The sequence below is a fragment of the Tamandua tetradactyla genome, chromosome 17 (assembly GCF_023851605.1).
Source record: "Tamandua tetradactyla isolate mTamTet1 chromosome 17, mTamTet1.pri, whole genome shotgun sequence".
NCBI lineage: Eukaryota > Metazoa > Chordata > Mammalia > Pilosa > Myrmecophagidae > Tamandua > Tamandua tetradactyla.
In genome coordinates, this window is record NC_135343.1 from 4,206,351 (window position 1) to 4,214,137 (window position 7,787).

At 38.8% G+C, this 7,787-nt stretch overlaps 1 protein-coding gene across 8 annotated transcripts in view; it reads left to right on the forward strand.

Annotated features, from left to right (window-relative positions):
* Nucleotides 1–7,787, forward strand: part of INPP4A (inositol polyphosphate-4-phosphatase type I A) — a 136,614-nt gene that overhangs the window by 127,177 nt on the left and 1,650 nt on the right. The gene's annotated exons all lie outside the window — the stretch shown is intronic.

The window sequence follows — 7,787 nt, forward strand, 5'->3', positions numbered from 1 at the left end:
GGTCTCTCCCTGGTCTCCCAAAGCCCATACTTGCTGCTTTGGATGGTTTCTGCTTGTTCTTTAGGTGTTTTTGGTGGAGGACTAAGTGCTGCCTCTCCTTTTCCAACATCTTCCCAGAAGTCCAGCTTTTAAAAAAAGTATTTTCCCTCACTAAATTCTGCATATGACTATTATATTGTGTCCTAGCCATCATGTTACTCACCTTTATCATGGGTCTTTCTCATCAGGTTACTTACCTTTTATCAGTATCATGCATATAATACTCACCTTTATCATGTATTCATCTTTATCATGTGTTCTGCCCATCATTTTACCCACTTTTATATGTCTTGCCATCATGTTACTCACCTTTATCTGGTGTCCTGCCCATCATTTACTGACATGTCTAGTCACAAGATCAAGTGTAATTCCCACCACTGAGGACTACTCAAGAATATTGGAATTAGCAGGTGAATGCATGGCATTTTATGCGTGTTTGCTAGAAATTTCTCCTCTTTGAGCACTGGATCATATTTTCTCTATTTATGTCAGTTAATTAGTTATTCTAAATGCATCACAATGAGACATATATGGCAGTCTCAAGGGAGAAGGCAAACTAGGAAAGTAGCTCTCCTTGGGGCTGGGAGGTTCTCTGATAAAGTCTGTCATTACAGGAAGTCCAGGCAATGTTCTACTGATCTAGGTGTTAGTAGATTATTTACTATACAATAGTGACAGGACCTCTAGTTATTTGCTAAATTATATGCTCTTCTGTAAGTCTGTTATATTGAGCAATAGAAATTAAATGTTAAAAAGCTCACCGTTGTATCGCAGATGAGAAGCAGGGGGCTGTGGAAACCCTCATCTTAATGTCATCTTGCATCATGTCTCAGTGGGCTGTCCGCGTATTTGAGAGTACTGTGCCTTCTCCCTTGGAAATTTCACTTGTTGGTTTCTGAGGGAACCCAGTAAATAACAGCCCTGTATTCCATTTAGGTACAGAACCAATTAAGAGGTACTTGTAGGAGACATACAGACCAAGGTCAAAATATTTTCATTACTGACGAAGTTTTATTGGGTGTGTGGTTGAGACCTGCTACATAAGAGGTCTTTCTAATAGTGCTCCCCATTGAGACCTTCATAAAAATCCACTCAATAGGAAAGTCTGGGTCTACGGATAGGCAGCCCAGAATCACTGCCTCACAAAGCTTGGGTTTGGGGGAGTGGTGGGAAAGCCAGAAAAAGAAAAAAAGAAAAGAATCCCTCCATGCTTGATAAGTTGATTAGTTCCACTCAGACAGCAAACATGAGCCAATGACTGTCACCTACTGGTGGGGGAAATGGGGATAAGAGCAAAGAAACAGAGGAGGGGGCCAAGCATGTCCCTGATGTCATTCATTCTTAGGAATTCCTCTGCAGCCGAGTCCCCAAATCTTGTTTCTACCTATGCCCTAAATCAGAATCCAGACCCAAATTTCCCACTGCTTGCTTGTTTCTCATTGACAATATTCAGCCCACCACAGAATCCTTACTCATTTTTTCCAAGAGTAAACTTCCCCCCTCTTCCTCTTACCAGAGATAGCCACTTTTTGACTTCTCAGTACCCATTCCCAGCAATGCTGTGCTACTCACCACCCAGGCTCACATCTTGGTGCCGTCTTTGATTCCTATGTTCTCTTCTACCTTGCAGATTCTATTTCCACTATGTCCTTTGTTGAACCAAATTGGTGATATTCTAGTGCTCTTCTCAAGCAGCTACTTTTAAGATGCCTTACTTGCAAATTACATGAGTAAGGAGAGAGAGTTAGCAAAGAGGGAAAGAGAGCATAACTGATGTAGAGTAGGACTGGGAAAAACACAAAAGGACTGGGTTAAGTAATTTGAAAAAAAAAAATCAAGAAAATCCTCCGAGCAGGAAGGAAGTAAGGATCCCTGGTGGTCTAATACTGAAAGTTTAGTTATTTGTTTTTATGGTCATGGAATGTTCAAGGCATCAAGTAGCTGCTTTAAAACCGCCTGCTCTGGCCGAGATGGAGCAGCCCCATCCCTCCCAGGAACTGCCCTCTTACAACAGAAATATCCTGGACTCTGAAAGGTGGAAAGAAGGTGCAGACTACCCATAGACACACTCAGGAAATGAACCTGTGAAGGCCCTAAGCATCACCTCTGGATGACCTTGAGGCTCTTCACAAGGAGGAAGTGAAGGCAAAGGGAGAGTCTCAACTACCTGCTTGAGTATTGAATATATACTATATATACAGAAAGCCCTTTAGCAAACTCAGGGAGACATGTTCAGGTATTTAATGAAATCTCTTTTGAATCATTAATAAAAGTAGGATAAACTCTAAATGAATTATACTAGACATATAATAACACGGTTGAAAACCAAAGAGAAAGAATTTTTAGCACAGTGACCAAAGAGATTCATCACACACAAGCAATGCTCAGTAAGATTAACCAGAGATTGCTCAATCATGAAGATCAGAAAGCAGTGGGATGTCAAATGGAAAGTGCTGAAAGAACTAAGGATTCTAGAGCCAGTGAAATTATCCTTCAAAAATGAAGGTAAAAGGTGGGCAACGGTGGCTCAGTGGCAGAGTTCTCACCTGCCATGCCAGAGACCTGGGTTCGATTCCTGGTGCCTGCCCATGTTAAACAAAGAGACAAACAAACAAAAATGAAGGTAAAACTGAAATTATCCCAGATAAATGAAAACTGAGAGAGTTTGCTAATACAAGAAACACAAAAGGGAGTCTTTCAGGCTGAAGTGAAAGAACACAGATGATAACTTAAATCCACACAAATAAATTAAAAGGAAGAATAAATATAACTGCATAAGTAAATACAAAAGACAGTATAAACATTTTTACTGTACTGATTTAAAAGACTATAAAGCAATACTTACAAAAATGTGTTAGTGGGCTTATAGGGGTATACATACATAATTCCTACATGGGAACTAAGTTTTTGTATGCTAATGCTAACTAGATTATTTTAAAATAAGATACTAACCATAATCCTCACTCTTTAAGACAAATGCTCAAAAATACAGTAAAAGTCAGAAACATAAGAGAAAATGGTACAAAAAAATTTAATATAAAAGTCCAGTAAACGGAGGATTAGAAGAAGAAAAAGGCACAAGATATACAGAAACTAAATAGCAAAATGACAGACAAATCCTACCTTATAATTGTTTACATAATACGTAAATGGATTAAACACTCCAATTAAAAGGAAGAAGCTGGGAGAATGAATTACTAAAATCAAACAAACATATCCATGTAGGCTTTCTATAAGAATCACACTTTATATTCAGAGACAATAGATTGAAAGTAAAATGATGGAAAAACCCATACCACACAGACAGTAACAAGAAGGGAGATAGAGTGGTTCTAGTATCTGACAAAATTGATTTTAAGAAAACAATTATTATATCAAAGAAGGATATTCTAAAACAATAAAAGGGTCAATCAACCATGAAGATATCAAATTATAAACATAAATGTATTTAACACAGTGCCCCAAAATACATAAAACAAAAATGGATATTTGTCGATAATAGTTGGAGACGTCACTACTACATTTTCAGTGATGGATAGAGCAGGGGGGCAGAGCACAAGGAGACAGAAGACACCACCATAACTACCTGAGCACACAAGGAGAGAGAAGACACCACCATAACTACCTGAGCGCACAAGGAGACAGAAGACACCACCATAACTACCTGAGCACACAAGGAGACAGACAACACCATAACTACCTGAGCGCACAAGGAGAGAGAAGACACCACCATAACTACTTGAGCGCACAAGGAGACAGAAGACACCACCATAACTACCTGAGCGCACAAGGAGACAGACAACACCATAACTACCTGAGCGCACAAGGAGACAGAAGACACCACCATAACTACCTGAGCACACAAGGAGACAGACAACACCATAACTACCTGAGCGCACAAGGAGAGAGAAGACACCACCATAACTACTTGAGCGCACAAGGAGACAGAAGACAACACCATAACTACCTGAGCGCACAAGGAGACAGAAGACAACACCGTAACTACCTGAGCGCACAAGGAGACAGGAGACAACAACACCATAACTACCTGAGCGTGACAACTATGAAGCAGTCCACCAACAACAGTAGAATATGCATTCTGCTTCATCATACAAGGGATATTATCCACGATAAACTATATGTTAGGTCATTTTTAAAAAGGCTTAATAAATTTAAAAAGATTAAAATCATTAAAAAGATTAAATCGTAGTACTCTGACTACAATGGAGTAACAACAGAAGGATATTTGGGGAATTCACAAATATTGGTAGAAGTTAAACAACACACACCTAAATAACAAATGGGTTTAAGAACTCACAAGGGAAATTAGGAAATGCTTTAAGAAAAATAGAAATCAAAACAGAACATTCCAAAACTTAAAGAATGCAACCAAAGCAGGACTTAGAGGGAAATTTATAGCTTTAAACAGTTATCTTTTCAATTACAGATATAAATGAAACTGATCTGGTTGGGACTAAGGTAATTCAGATTAAAGAGTAAAGGATGATATTGACTGTGTTTTAAAACTTCAACTTCTGTGTGAGAACAAATGAAGAGATGTTTATTTGGTACAAAATTTATATTTTCAGTAACACACTAATTTAACCTGTATAGTTAGTTTACTTGAATGCCATAATTACATGGACTCTCAAAAGGGAGTGAGATCTCGTTAGTTTGTAACAGGTTAGTGTGATGCCCTGACACATCCCAGAGTAATCTGGGCAGGAAATAAAAAAAGTATTTGCAAAGTCCCCTTGAGGGACTGGGAAGAAATATGGAAATATTAAACTTCCCCACCTGGGGAATTCCTGGTGTTGCAGTTGGGGACTACCAATTTAATACGCCAAGCCCTCAATCATAAGGCTTGCCCTTAGGAAACTTATTCCTGCAGAGAAGCTAAGCCTACTTACTTGTTATCCCTAAGAGTCACCCCTAGAGAACATCTTTTGTTGTTCAGATGTGGCCTCTCTCCCTAAGCAAACTCTGCACATAAACACACTGCCCTCCCCACTAGGTGGGGCGTGACTCCCAGGGGTGAAAGTCTCCATGGCAACATAGAACATGACTCCTGTGAATGAGCCTGGTTCTGGCATTGTGGCATTGCAAAAGCTTTATTGAGCAAAAAAAGGGTAAAACAAAATCTCTCAGTGGCTGAGAAATTTAAAACAGAGTTGAGAGGTTATTCTGGAGCTTATTCTTATGCAATATTACGCAACCCAAATGTCCTTTAACAGGTGAATAGTTAAGCTAACTGCAGTACCTTCAAACCATGAAATACTACTCAGCAGTAAAAGGGAACAAGCTATTGGTACAACCATCTAAATGAATCTCCAATGAATTACGTTAAGAAAGCCTATCCTAAAAGATTACAGGCTGTATGAATCCATATGTATAACATACTTGAAATGAAAAAATCATAAAATTGACAGAACAGTGGTTGCCAGGTGTTCTAGTTTTCTAGCTGCCGGAATGCAGCATACCAGAAATGGAATGGTTTTTAAAAAGGGGAATTTAATGAGTTGCTAGTTTACAGTTCTAAGGCCGAGAAAAGTGTCCCAGTTAAGACAAGTCTATAGAAATGTCCAATCAAAGGCATCCATCCAGGGAAAGATACCTTGGTTCAAGAAGGCCGATGAAGTTCAGGGTTTCTCCTTAAGTGAGAAGGCACATGACGAACACAGTCAGGGCTGGAAGGGCACGTGGCGAACACAGCGTCATCTGCTAGCTTTTTCTCCTGGCTTCTAGTTTCATGAAGCTCCCCAGGAGGTATTTTCCTTCTTCATCTCCAAAGGTTGCTGGCTCATGGGCTCTCTGCTTCGTAGTGCTGCAGCATTCTCTGCTCTCTCCAAATCTCTTACTCTCCAAAATATTTCCTCTTTTATAGAACTCCAGAAACTTATCAAGACCCACCCAAATGGGTGGAGACATGTCATCACCTAATCCAGCTTAACAACCACTCTTGATTACATCACGTCTCCAGGGAGATGATCTGATTACAGTTTCAAACATACAGTATTGAATAGGGATTATTCTGCCTTTACAAAATGGGATTTAGATTAAAACATGGCTTTTCCAGGGGATACATCCTTTCAAACCAGCACACCAGAGGTTGGGGAGGGGAAGGTCTGCAGGAAGGAAGTGGGTGAAGTATGAGCGATTCTTGTGTGATGGAAATGTTCAGTATCCTTTACTGCATCAGTGCCAGTTTCATGATTGTGATGTTGCATAAGAAGTTACCACTGGGAGAAATTGCATAAAGGTTATATAGGATATTTCTGCATTATTTCTTACAACTGCATGTGAATCTACAATTATTTTAAGATAAAAAACTGAAAACATTAACTGTATTTCTATATACTAGCAATGAACAATCTAAAACAAATTAAGAATTCCATTTACAATAGCATCAAAAAGAATACTTGTGGATAAGATTAACAAAAGAAGTGTTAAGACTTGTACATTGAAAACTACAAAACATAATTGAAAGAAATTAAAGATGACCTAATTAAATGGAAAGATATCATGTGTTCATATACTGAAAGAGTTAATATTGTTAAGATACCAGTAGGTCCCAAATTGATCTGCAGATTCAACACAATCCCAACAAAGTCCCAGCTGTCTCCCAGCTGGCTTACTTGGAGAAATGGGTAAGTTATCTTTCAATTCATATAGAAATTCTAGGGAGCTATGGTTGCAACAACAAAAACTCGTGGACAAAGTTGGAGGACTCCCACTTCCAGATTTCAAACTTTACTACAAAGCCACAGCAGTCAAGAGAGAGTGGAATAGAATTGAGTGGCCAGAAATAAATCCTCGTATTTATGGTCAGGTGATTTTCAACAAGGGTATCAAGACAATAAGACAATTTGATGGAATAGAGTAGTATTTTCAACAAATGCTGCTAGGACAACTGATTATGTACAGGCAAAAGAATGAAGTCGAACCTTCACGCCATATAGAAAAAGCTAATTCAAAATGAATTACAGCACTAAATGTAACACTTTTCCTTTTTGAAGCTAGGAGAAGTCCTAGTCAAGGCATCAGAAGAGGCAAATTCAGAGAGAAAAGATTAGTGGTCGCCAGGGGTTCATGCATAAGGGGTTCTTTTTGGGGTGATGTTCTGGAGTTAAACAGTGGTAACAGTTGTGCAACTCTAAAGATACTTAGAACAATGAATTTTATACTTTAAAACGGTGAATCTTCACAACTATTATATATTCACATACTATGTAGTCATCCAAAGTGAACAGTGTTCACAGTATCATCCTGTAGCTGTACATTCATCATCACAACGGACTTTTTTTTGAAAAATAGCATTTACAAAATACAGTAAATTTCAAAGCACACTGCAGCAGTACTTGTATATCAGATTTCAGAGTTTAGTATGGGTTACAATTCCAAAATTTCAGGTTTTTTACTACTAGCTGCTCCAAGATACTGGAGACTGAAAGAAATATCGGTATGATTCAGTAATCATAGTCATTTGTTAAACCCTACCTTTTCTGTATAACTCCACCATCTCCTTTCATCTTTCTCCCACTTTTTTAGGGTTACTTGGGCTATGCCCACTCTTTTTCATGTTGGAAGGAGCTGTCAATCATAAGAGATGAGGGATGGAGCTAGTTTGTTCTGGAAGTGCTGGCCCCTATGCATTTCAGGACTTATCTGGTCCAGGAATCCACCTGAAGGTTGTAGGTTTCTGGAAAGTTACCGTAGTACATGGAACCTTTGTAGGATTTCATAAAGCC